General features: G+C 43.1%; 1 long non-coding RNA gene across 1 annotated transcript; it reads right to left on the minus strand.

Moving 5' to 3' along the window:
- Window positions 1-6745: 6745 nt before the first annotated feature.
- Window positions 6746-9809, minus strand: LOC127572735 (uncharacterized). The gene is made up of 3 exons (XR_007956668.1): window positions 9675-9809; window positions 9396-9499; window positions 6746-7033 (listed from the first exon to the last, which is right to left on the minus strand). It is a non-coding gene; the product is annotated as an uncharacterized LOC127572735 (long non-coding RNA).
- Window positions 9810-13407: the final 3598 nt, after the last annotated feature.

A 13407-nucleotide genomic window follows, 5' to 3' on the forward strand; every position in this document is an offset into this window, starting at 1 on the left:
GCGTTATCAGGAATTAAGTACATGAATAGATTGAAAGGATTACTCTGAGAACTGGCAAAGACCAGTGGGCTGAATGGCTCCTTCTATGCTGTTAGAAATATGAATGTGTGTTTGTCACATTCCTCTGCATCAGTTTTATCTCCATATTTCCCCAGTTCTGATGAAGGATCATCATCTTAACAGTTAACTCTTTTTTTCTCCATGGATATTGCTCACTGCTGAGCACCTCTGGCAGTTTCTGCATTTATTTCAGATTTTCTAAGAATGCATTTTTTGCTTTTGTCTCAGAAATATATAGAGTCATAGAGTCATACAACACAGAAACAGGTCCTTTGGCCCAACCAGACCATGCCGACCAAGATGCCCATCCAAGCTAGTCCCATTTGCCTGCACTTGGCCCATACCCCTCTAAACCTTTCCTATACACGTAGCTGTCCAAAAGTATTTTGAATTTTGGTACTGTGCCTGCCTCAACCACTTCCTGTAGCAGCTCATTCCATTTACGAACCACCCTCTGGGTGAAAAGTTGCCACTCAGGTTCCTATTAAATTTCTCCCCTCTCACCTTAAACTCATACCCTCTAGTTCTTGATTCCCCAACCCTGAGAGAAAGACTGTGTGTTCACACTTATCCTTTCCATTCCATGAAAATTGTTGGCTCTAGATATCATTAGCAAGTGCTGCAGACCCACGAAGGAGAGTGTGGACAGAGCAATTGCCTACTCAGTTGGCAGCCCACCCTCAGGCCTGGTCCTGGCTAAAATGCACAGGCAACAGTGGAATGGAGACCCTGGATGTCAAATCCAGAATCATCGACTTTCAGCAACACACAAAGCACAGGAGGATCTCGGGGGGTCAGGCAGCACCTATGGAGGGAAATGGACAGTCAACATTTTGGGTCGAGACCCTTCATCTGGACTCAGGTTTAGTCTAAGCATTAACTAGTTTCATCTGGACTCAGGTCCAGGTGAAGGGTCTTGACCCGCAACCTCGACTGTCCATTCCCCTCCATAGATGCTGCCTGACCTGCTGAGTTCCTCCAGTGCTTTGTGTGTTTCTCCAGATTCCAGCATCTGCAGTCTCTTGTGTCCTCATCATTGACTTTCAGTCTCACTGAGCTGGATTATGTACACACAGAGGACCGAGTTCTTTCTTCCATCCAAAACGGGTCAACATTGGCAGTGCCTCTGTCAAGTCTAAGGCAGCAGTGCAGAGGTCCTATCCTGTTTCAAGTTTAGTTCTCCTTTAATTTTTTTTGGCAAGCTGCATGCACCAAACATGTGCTTTCCCGCATCTCGCTGGTTCTTAATCACTGGGAAAAATCGATTAGCTTCCGCAGGAGGACAGGAATGTTAGTGGGGGTGGGTGGGGGAGGGAGAGCAGAGGAGAGATAGGATTAGATCCACAGCTGGCTTGAAGATTTGGTGAGTCTTTGAGGTGTTCTAACGGAAATGTAAAATGTCATGGACAGGTACTGAAAGTGTTCAAAATGGCTGAGAGAATACTGGAGAACAAGGCAGAGAGGGTAAAGCCCTGGTAAAAACACACCTGGTGTACTGTGAGCAGTTCTGATTATAAAACAGAGAACTCCTCAGCAGGTCAGGACAGCATCTGTGGAGAGAGAAAAAAACAGTGTTATTGTTTCAAGTCAATGACTTTTTGTCAGAACTGGGATAGTTCAGAAAATAGGCGTGTTTAAATTGCAGAGAATGTATAATATATGTTAATTTAAGTTTATGCTAACTTATGTTTGTCAGGTTTGTAATATAGTGCTACTGCTGCAAAAAGTTAATTTTCATGGCATTTATACCCCGTGTGTGTATGCCTATGACAATAAACTTGAACTTGAAATCGGAGGGATGAAGAGAACAAAAGGAAGCAGAAGTATTTAAACCAAGAGAGATTGGATGATGCCAGCAATGGTGGTGCTGGCTGACTCAGGGTGGTGAAGGCATGTTAATCGCAGCCGATCTGCCTATCATGTGAATGAACAGTGGTTGCAAACCTATCCCTTGAGATGGGGATAAAAAGTGAAGAAAGGGAAAGGAAGAGTCACAGGGAGCAGAAAATGCTGGAAATATCCTGTGGAGAAAGAAAATGAGTTAGCGCTTCAGCTCAATCAAACACAGGCAGGCAGCATCTGTGGAGAGAAAACACAGTTTACATATCAGTTCTGATGAAGGATTTCGGACTTGAAACATTAACTCTTATTTTTCTTTTCACAGAATCTGCCTGACCTGCTGAGTGATTCCAGTCAGTGCCCTGAAATTACAAAAATAGATTATAAAAATTCACGTTGTATTCTTTGGAATTTAGAATTTACAAGATGTTTACAAGAAATTAATAGGTACTGATTTTGAAGATGGAAAGAAACCGTTCCCACTGGTTATCAATTCTTGGGCATATCTTAGAAACTTAGAGACAGGACATTCAGGGTGAAGATTAAAAGCGATTCCAGAGACAGAAAATGTAATAGAAGGTTGGAACTCTTTTCCACAGGTAGTAATTGAATGTAGATTTTAAATCTGGGAATGATAGATCTGTAATAACTGAAGGCAGTATGGGATATGGGACAATGGCAGAAACATGGTGTGAGATCACAGGTTGATTATGATCTAACCGAACAGTGGCACAGATTCAAGGGACTGAACAGCTTTCTCCTGTTCTAATATTCCTAGGAGGCTGGATTGCTTGTTTACATAGGAGATCAGGATAATAGTTTAAAAGTCGGGCTGAAAGTTGATTCATTCATCAACTTTCAAGGATTGAGGATCAGAACAGACGTCAGGGGCACGTTTTTTACTCAGAGTCATGGATGCCTGGAATGCGTTACCTGATAGGGTGGTGGAGGCAAATTCATTGGGGGTTTTTAAGAGGGGCTTGGATGGGCACATGAATGAGAGGAAAATGGAGGGATATGGGATTTCTGCAGGTAGAAGGGATTAGCTATGTCGGTACAACATTGTGGGCCAAAGGGCCTGTTCTGTACTGTACTGTTCTATGTTCCAACCAGGAAAATGGGTGTTCACAAAGTTTCCACCAGGTTTTTTTCTGCTAGCCATACATTTCTCAGGTGAGCACCACACTCCCTGTTGAAAGTTCCTTCGATAGCTAGCATCTTCCTGTCCGATTCACAGAAACTGAAACATTTTCCTCTCTCCTCTCACCTGCCTTGAGGGAACTAAATGGATTCCAAGGTGAACTGCCTGGCAAGTGAAAGCTCATATCAATTTCATATGTTGGTCCATAGCACAATAACATTCTTGATAACTACCCAGCCAGCCATTCAACTCAATAGGTGATGACATTGTTGAGATTTGAATACTGAGAAATCCAAGGATTTAGGAATGGGAAGGAGAGGAAATCTGAGGAAGGGTTAACTAGAATTCAGCAGAACTGGAGTTAGCTTTTTGGACCATTGGGGTTTGCTGAGGGGAGTAAATCTTGTGTGGGGTAGGATGATCAGAAGATTGGGAGCCACAAGGAACTCAGCTTCAGTGAATATGTTCCTAATCTCCACTGCATGTTCCCATGTGTCAACCTTAGTCCTTTGTGTCATGAAGTCAATCATCACAGAAACAGGCCCATTGGTTCGCCATGTCCATGCTGACCATCAGGTACCCATCCGTACCAACCCCACTTACCAGCACTCAGTCTATAGTGCCTAACCATTGCTTTTGCCATTGTCAGCCACAGGGGGTGAAATATTAACGGCAGATGCTGCAAGTTGGAAATAAAAACATAGGTACAGGAAATGGGCCTGAAAGGGAAAGTTAGACTAACATGAGAGTGCCTGGTGAAGGGTGCCGATATCATTGCTGATTTTATGGTACAGAGTCTTGCGAGAGATGGAAAGCGGGCACTGCGCCACATTCCTCATGGCCTGCAATCCCACACCCTTCTATTTTTAGTGAAGTGCCCATTTCCTCTACAAGCCTCATTAAGAGGCTAGATTTAATGTGCAAATATTTAAATGTACACCCAGTGTTAGTCATTTGGGCTTACCCTTTTCTGATTAAACTCTCTGATCATTTCTTCACCCATCAGGGTTTTTACTGGACTTCGGGATGGACAATACTGTGATATTAAGGTAGAAAGCAAATTTGGAGGGAGTATTATCACATTGAAACTGAGATATGCCTGTAGATTAGTGCCCAGTGCCTTTATTCTAATGAAAGTGAGAAGTTATGACATTTATGTGCAGTGTCACATGAGTGGAATAGCAATGAAGATAGAATCAAAAGCACATGATATAAATAGAAGGGAATTAAGAAGAATTAACCAGGAAAAAAATGAGAGGAAACATGTTGTTTATTGGCCAGGGAGGAGAGTAAAATCACATAGGGTTGGAGAAAAGAATAAAAGGAGTGCTGATGGAATTAAAATCAACAAAAAAAGTATATAATGAAGGTATTTACTGAGAATGGTGAAAAAGTGTAATTGTAGAAAAAGAGAACAATGCCTGTAAAGAAATAAGAAAGATCTATTTACAACAAGGACTAGATTTGTGTTACAATGCAATAGGTACTTTTGTCTCTATGTTAAATATTCTCATCTGTATATTTGTCATACTTTGTTTTAAATTAGTTCTAGTTGGTACTGGATGAGTCTCCACAGCAGGGTAGATAGGATATCTTGGCAGTGGATCTTTCCAAAGGGGAAGCTTGTACTTCAACAGAGTTGAAGCTAAAGTTTCTAGTTCAGCGTGTGTGAAATTCTCCAAGTCACAAGGGAGGGATGCTGGCCTGCGTGGGCAGATTTAAAGATGTCTGGTGGGGACAGAGAGCAGACACTCAGAAACCTGTTGGAATTCCTCTGGCTCTTCTTCAAATCATTTAGGTCACTCAGCAAACCCTGAAGATTAATTTTCACAGTTGTTAGTCCCTTTGCCATCATCTGCAGTGGGTCTTTTCACTTCTGGCATAATATATAAAGCGAAATGGGGCCACTAAAGCAGCACAGGAGAGCTGTTCTGTGGCATATACACATCTAGTGGGACTGATTTTTGTCATGAAATTGTGATAGCATTGTCGGAGATCCTCACTGTGCAGAATGCAATTGCTTAAGAAGGCATCTTAATGGAACCTTATTAAAGGTGACATAGTATGAGTTATTGATGCCAGCCAGACTAAGTTGTGTTTGCGGAATGAGCATCAGTATTTCTGAGAATGGTGTGGTCACCCATGTTGAAGGCTGGAAAAAGAATGAAAATGATGAAGAGTTCTGGAAGCTCCTTCTTTATGTTGATCACAGTCACACAGGAGAGAATTATCAACTCTGGTAAGGGCTACTTTAATGCTGTGGCAGGACCAAAAACCTGGAGGTCAAAGAAACATAGGCATGGAGTCAGAGATATATTGGTATTGGTTTATTATTGTCACTTGTACTGAGGTACAGTGAAAAACTTGTCTTGCATACCATTCGTACAGATCAATTCATTACACAGTGCATTGAGGTAGTACAGAGTGCATTGAGGTAGTACAGGGTAGAAACACTAATAGAATACAGAATAAAGTGTCACAGCTACAGGGAAGTGCGTTGCAGGTAGACAATAAGGTGCAAGGTCAAACAAGGTAGATTGTGAGGTCAAGAGTCTATCTCATCGTATAAGGGAACCATTCAATAGTCTTATCACTGTAGGATAGAAGCTGTCCTTGAGCATGGTGATATGTGCCCTCAGGCTCCTGTATCTTCTGCTTGATGGGAGAGGAGCTAAGAGAGAATGACCTGAGTGGGTGGCGTCTTTGATTATGCTGGCTGCTTCACCAAGGCAGCGAGAGGTATAGACAGAGATCATAGAGGGGAGGCTGGTTTCCGTAATGTGCTGGGCTGTGTCCACAACTCTCTGCAGTTTCTTGTGGTCCTAGGCAGAGCAGTTGTCATACCAAGCCGTGATGCATCCAGATAGGATGCTTTCTATGGTGCATTGATAAAAATTGGTGAGTGTCAAAGGGGACATGCCAAATTTCTTTAGCCTCCTGAGGAAGTAGAGGTGCTGATGAGCTTCCTTGGCCATGGTATCTTCGTGGTTGGACCAGGACAGGCTATTGGTGATGTTCACTCCTAGGAACTTGAAGCTCTCAACCCTCTCGACCTCAGCACCATTGATATAGACAGGTGCATGTACTCCATCCCCTTTCCTGAAGTCAATGACCAGCTCTTTTGTTTTGCTGACATTGAAGAAAAGGTTGTTGTCGTGACAGCATGTCACTAAAGTCTCTATCTCCTTCCTAAGCTCTCTATCTCCTACTATGGTGGTATCATCTGCAAACTTGTAGATGGAGTTAGAGCAGAATCTGGCCATGTAGTCATGAGTGTATAGGGAGTAGAGGGCTGAGGATGCAGCCTTGTAGGGAACCAGTGTGAGAGTAATCATGCTGGAGGTGTTACTGCCTATCCTCATGGATTGTGGTCTGTTGGTCAGAAAGTCAAGGATCCAGTGGCAGAGGGAGGTGTTGAGTCCCAGGTCTCGGAGTTTGGAGATGAGTTTGCTTGGAATTACAGTATTGAAGGTGGAGCTGTAGTCAATAAACAATAGTAACATAGGTGTCTTTATTGTCCAGATGCTCCAGAGATGAGTGTAGGGTCAGGGAGATAGCGTCCACTGTAGACCTGTTTCGGCAGTAGGCGAATTGCAGTGGGTCAAGATTGTCTGGGACGCTGGCGTTAATGCATGCCATGACCAGCCTCTTGAAGCTGTCCATGATGGTGGATGTCAGAGCCACTGGTCGGCAGTCATTAAGGCATGTTACCTTGTTTTTCTTAGGTACCGGGATGATAGTGGTCTTCTTAAAACAGGTGGGAACCTCAGATTGAAGCAGGGAGAGGTTAAACATGTCTGCAAATACTCCCGCCAGCTGATCAACACAAGATCTGAGCACATGGCCAGGGACACCATCCGGGCCAGATGCTTTCCTTGGGTTCACTCTCTGGAAGACTGATCTTATGACGGTGCCCACGGGTTCACTTGCATTGGAGGCTGTCAGCGTGGGTGGTGACAATCCACTTCCCTTCTATGTCAGATATCTAGTGCCCTTGGAGAGGAAAGGGAAGTTAAAGGCAGGCAGTAGTTGTAAGCACAGAAAGGTCAAGCCTAGGTTTTTGTACTTGCCTTATCTTCTTATTTCCGCACCCTGACCTCGAGTATCTCCAAAGTTCTCTCCTTGCTTCCCTCCTGTTTCTCATCAACATGGTGCCTCTAAAGAACATCACCAAAAAACAACACAACTTCATCTCCTAGGGACAATACAAGCTCACTACTGACTAGCTTGACCTGGCTACTGCTGCTACATTTGTCGGATGGTTTGCACAGCATTGACAAGCTAAAATTTCCTCTAACTAAATTTTGTGAAGACCAAAGCCCATTGTCTTCAATCCCTGCTATAAACACTGGGATGACTACATCCCTTTCCCTGGCAACTGTCTGGAACTCATCCAGACTTGATGCCTTACTCAGTCCTGAGATGTGCTTCTGGCTACACTTCTGTTCCATCACTAAGATTAATTGCTTGCACCTCTGCCTTTCCCTACTCATTTCCTGCTGAAACTCTCATTTTTTTCTCACTTTTAGATTAAACTATTCCAATGCTTTCTCGGGTAACCTCCCATCTTAAGTTCATCCAGAACTCTGCTACATTTCCTAATTCACACTTGAGTCCTGTTCATCTAGTGACCCTTTGATCCACCTGCATCATCTTCCAATTCATCCATACCTTGATTTTAAAAAAAGAACATAAAAAATAGGAGCAGGAGTAGGCCATCTGGTTCATCGAGACTGCTCTGCCATTCAATAAGATCATGGCTGATCTGGCTGTGGACTCAGATCCACCTACCTGCCTTTTCCCCATAACCCTTAATTCCCCTACTATGCAAAAACCTATCTAACTGTGTCTTAAATATATTTAATGAGGTAGTCTCTACTGCTTCCCTGGGCAGAGAATTCCACAGATTCACTACTCTCTGGGAAAAGCAGTTTCTCCTCATCTCTGTCCTAAATCTATTCCCCTGAATCTTGAGGCTATATCCCCTACTTCTAGTCTCACCTACCAGTGGAAACAATCTTCCTGCCTCTATCTTGTCTATCCTTTTCATAATTTTATATGTTTCTATAAGATCCCCTCTCATTCTTCTGAATTTCAGCGAGTATAGTCCCAGGCGACTCAATCTCTCCTCATAGGCTAACCCCCCTCATCTCTGGAATCAACCTGGTGAACCTCCTCTGCATCGCCTCCAAAGTCAGTATATCCTGCCTCAAGTAAGGAGACCAGAACTGTACGCAGTACTCTAGGTGTGGCCTCACCTGTACCCTGTACAGTTGCAGCATGACCTCCCTGCTCTTAAATTCTAGCAATGAAGGCCAGCATTCCATTTGCCTTCTTGATAACCTGTTGCACCTGCAAGCCAACCTTTTGCAATTCATGCACAAGCACTCCTAAGTCCTTCTGCACAACAGCATGCTGCAATCTTTCACCATTTAAATAATAATCTGAGCTTCTATTTTTTTCTTCCAAAGTGGATGACGTTGCATTTACCAACATTGCACTCCATCTGCCAGACCCTTGCCCACTCACTTTAACCTATCCATATCTCTCTGCATACTCTCCATATCCTCTGCACAATTTGTTTTCCACTCAGTTCAGTGTCATCAGCAAACCTAGATGCGCTACACTCGGTCCCGTCTTCCAAATCATTAATGTATACCGTGAACAGTTGTGGACCCAGCACTGACCCCTGCAGCAGCCCGCTCACCACTGATTGCCAACCAGACAAGCACCCATTTATCCCAACTCTCTGCAATCTTTTGCCTCAAAAGGGAGTTTTTTTTAAACAAGCTTTACATGTGAATGAGTTCTCCAAGAGAAATATATGTCTACTACTATACCAAAAATTATATATTTGAAGTTTCTGAATCACAGAGCTATTGCTATTTTGTGTACCAGGGACAATCCAATCAAAACTTCATATAGAGTAGTCAGAATTCTCACAGGCAGACAACAATATTGGCACTGTTGAAACACAAAATCAATACTTGTAAAATTTACTCTGAGTAATACTAATATTTTATACTATTTGTAATATTTTATAATAGTAATACTCTGAGTAATAATAATATTTACTCTAGTAATATTGGACCAAATCAAGAAAGAGGTCCATTTAGGCTTTACATTTTGTGGGATGTCTAAGACCAGAATCCATAATGCAAAGAACAGATCAATTAAATATCTCATTCTTGAACCCAATGGGACATCTATAGAAATGCAAGCAGTGTGCAGAGCTATAGAAGCTACAAAAGATCTCATTTCAGTAATGTAGATCAATATAACTTGGCCTAGAAATTGTTGCCAGCAGCAAGTTTCACTCACTTGCCACTGACCTATGTGATGAATTTGAACTTACCTTTCCAGATCCACTGGTGCCTGAAACTAATCAATGCAACACCGCACATCCGTGTGCAACAGCAAGGCTTTTCACAATGTGACGTGGGCCAGAGCATGTTCCACCTATGAAACAACTGCAAAAAACTTAGAATGTTAGCCAAGCCAAGCCATGCCTACAGGTTTAGCTGATTATCAAACATTCAGAAACATCCAAAATTAATTTAAAATTCAATGAAACAATTACAGTTTTATAAAAAAATTTTTAAAAAGCACTTAAAAACATTTAAGTAAACTCAACCAAGGAAGTGTAGATTATCTTGTGCTTGCCCTTATTCCTGACAGTAGTTCCTCTCCATTCAAATGAATGGACTTATTGTTCCTGTGCAGGTCCCCCACAGAACGGGTTGGGGAATTGCAGTAAGTTCACATTCTGCCCCTGACTCCAGCATTAGAGAATGATTAGGGAATCACTAGGGAAGAAAGGCCAGCAAACTTGAAACTATTTTCTACTGGGTTTCCAAAGTTGTTTGAACTTGTTCTGACAAATGGCAGCACTCTTGCACAGAACTAGTTCACTCCTCCCTGTATTTTCTAATAATGGCCTGAAATCTTGGGCTATTGATATTGATGTTGCAATTGTATTGGTGTATTTCAGGTGTGAAGGAAGATTATCAGCTATGTCTCCAGTTGGTTGCTGGTTGATAGGCTAAGAACAGCAGACTACATTTATTTCAAAGGATTATTTTGGTAACTGCATAAATCAGGCTCTGAGTGGGGCTGTGCTAGTAAAACACTTCTGCTTTAAGTCCCTTCCTTAGTCTCCTTGGAGGCTTTCTGGCATCTAAAGTATGTGGAGAAAATGACCCCCAGTGAAGTTTAAGTTTGATTGAACTCCTTAGTTTCACTGAAGTTATTTGGCTCCAAACTCACTGCAAAGCCCCTTGGCAAATTAGAGCTGGACTCCTCCATCATCCTTGATATTGTGTATTAGCATCGGCTTTCTGGCAGAGGTTTCAGGCTTTTTGTGTGTGTACCAGTCTATGTGTATAAGTTCACCTTCCAGTGAACTGGCACCAGTGCTATTCTCCCCTGCACTCTACCCAGTTCCTACACACTCAAACACAGATCCTGACCATATGCAGACCCCTCCCCTTTCTAGCCTGTGTCAATATTTGAGATGAGAGCTGCCAGTGAAATACTGAGTGGTGGTGTCTCTCTGTCTTCTTTCTCTTCTGAATGAGAAAGTCGGGGTATTTGGCATTTGAAGTGAAAAAGGAACAAGAGTTGGATTGTCGTTAGGGGAGAGGAGAGCAGAAGAAACATGTGCTTGTGAGTCAGAGATTGTGGAATAAAACATAAAAGGGACAAAATAATAATAACATGTGGTTCCTTTCAGTGCCTTCAACCTTGCCAGGAGATGGTATTCCTCCTACCCATGTGGACTAGCACCTTTCTCCTCCGTGAGGGGTAACATTGCAAACATTCTTGTGTCTCCAGTTCTCTTTTGCTGCCTCATGTTTATGTGCAACCCTCGACAAGAAAGTAGGAGATTTATCAATGAGTGTCCTGCAATGTGTTTGGACAAAGTGATTCACAAGGTTGAATAGCTTAGAGTGAATAGTAGCTATGAACTGTAGGAGCAAGACTTGTAACTGTGCTCTGTGTGTGAGGGTATAGTGGAGCATATAAACTTTGGCGTTGAGCCCTTGTTTGGCAGTGGGTGAGTGATTTAGGTGGCGTGAATTGAGCTTGGATAGGGTTTATCAGCACAATTGAAAGAAAATGCCATGAATATATCTTGATAACATGCCAACGCTTCCTACACAATATCCATATTCCTAAAGACACACCCCTGACATTGATCTCTGCCACAACTTCTATCCAATGCCTCCTGAGGATATGGTGGGTAACCCTCCTACCCCAGAAGACACAACAACTCTTTCCTTTGCTCCAACACTGCACCAATTTTCCAGGACTTTATCAGATCATGGCGTCCTGTCTCCAACGTGGTGTCCCAATTTTTTACAGCACAGACGCAGTTCACAAAGGACTCACAGTACTCCAGTAACTGTGCACCTCTCCTTCAAGAGGTACAGCCAATGAATGAATGGGTGGTGAAAAATGCTATAATGCTGGAGGAACTCAGTAGGCCAGGCAGCATCCATGGAGAAAAGCAGGCGGTCAACGTTTTGAGTCAAGACCTTTCTTACCTTGAAGTCCTGAAGAAGGGTCCTGACCCAAAACGTTGACTACTTGCTTTTCTCCACGGATGCTGCCTGGCCTGCTGAGTTGCTCCAGCATCATAATGTTTTTCATCTAGGTTCCAGCATCTGCAGTCCTTTATTTCTCTAATGAATGGTGGTGCTGCCTGCACACAGCAATCTTTTTAAACAACAAGTCCCGGAAACCTAGTGGCCGATTTTGCACTTGGTTGTCTGCTCCCTGGGCCATCCTATGTGGTCCCAGGTATTTTCTTCCACTGGGAAACCAGCCCCTAGTTAATCAGGGAGGTTCAGGGCAGTGCTGGGCTCCTTTCTGTGTGAATGACTGGCTGCAGTGTCAAGAATGGTGTAAATAGAGGTGAGACCACCAGCTCACCAGCTGTTTAAATCTGCAAGACGTATAGTAAATCAGAAGAGTACTCGACTACTCTCCGCTTCTCTGAATGAGTTCACTCTCAAGAAACTTAACACCATTTGGGAAAGAGCGTCCTGCTTGATTGGCACCCTATATATTCTCTTCACCACCAGTCCCACAGTGTGTACCATGAAGAAAATATACCATAGGTAACTGGCCATGTGGCCAAACCCACCACCTCTCCCCACTATGAAAGACAAAGGCAGCAGGTACATGGAACCACCTGCAGTTCCCCCTCCAAGTTGTGCACCATCCTGATTTGGAAATAAGTCACTGTTCTTTCATTTTCTCTCAGTCCAAGTCCCAGAACTGCCTACCCAACAGTACTGTGGGAGCAACTTCACCAGTATGATTGCAACAGTTCAATAAAGGTGGTTCATTGTCCCTTTCCTAAGGCTAATGAGAGATGGGCAATAAAAGCTGACCTTTGCCAGCAGTGCTCAGATCCTGAAAAGTGAATACATTTTAAAAAAATGAGAGCTAGCAAATGTCATTCAAAATCTGTCAAAAATTAAAAGGTGCAAGTTATTATAAAAACTAAAGTTAACAAAGTAAAAATGCACACATGTACAAAACAACAAAATAATTAAAACATTTAAACTAACTTAATTAAATCAAATAAAATCTTTTCTTCAGGCAGCCACCTTCTCCCATTGATTTCATGGACTCAAAGGGTCATAGAGTTACATAGCATGGAAACAGGCCCTTCAGTCCAACCCATCCATGACGACTAAAGTGCCTTCCTGACCTAGTCCCATTTGCCTGCATTTGCCCCACATCCCTCTAAACCTTTTCTATCCATGTACCTGTCCAAATGTATTTTTAACATTGTAATTTTACCCTCCTCCACAGCTTCCTCTGGCCACTTGTTCCACATACCCACCACCCTCTGTGTGAAAAAACCTGCCTCTCAGATCCCGTGTAACTCATTCCCCTCTTACCCTACATCTATGTCCTCTGGTTTTAGACTTCCTTATACTTGGAAAAAGCCTGTGACCATCCACCTTATCTATGCCCCTCACGATTTTATACACCTCTATAAGGTCACCCTGCAGCCTCCTTTGCTCCAGGGAAAACAGTCCCCGCCTATTCAGTCTCACGTTATAACTCAAGCCCTCCAGTTCTGGCAACATCCTTGTGAACCTTTTCTGCACCCTCTCTAGCTAAATCGCATTCTTTAGTACAGTGACCAGAACTGCACACAATATTCCAGTGTGGTTTCACCAACGTCTTGTACAGCTGTAATATGATGCTCCAACTCTTGTACCCATTTCCCTGTCCAGTGAAGGCAAGCTTGCCATATGCCTTCTTCGCCACCTCGTCTACCTGTGTCACCTCTTCAGCGAACTATTTACTTGTACCCCAAGGTCTCTCTGATCTACAACACTCCGCAG

The sequence above is a fragment of the Pristis pectinata genome, chromosome 7 (genome assembly GCF_009764475.1).
Source record: "Pristis pectinata isolate sPriPec2 chromosome 7, sPriPec2.1.pri, whole genome shotgun sequence".
Lineage (NCBI taxonomy): Eukaryota > Metazoa > Chordata > Chondrichthyes > Rhinopristiformes > Pristidae > Pristis > Pristis pectinata.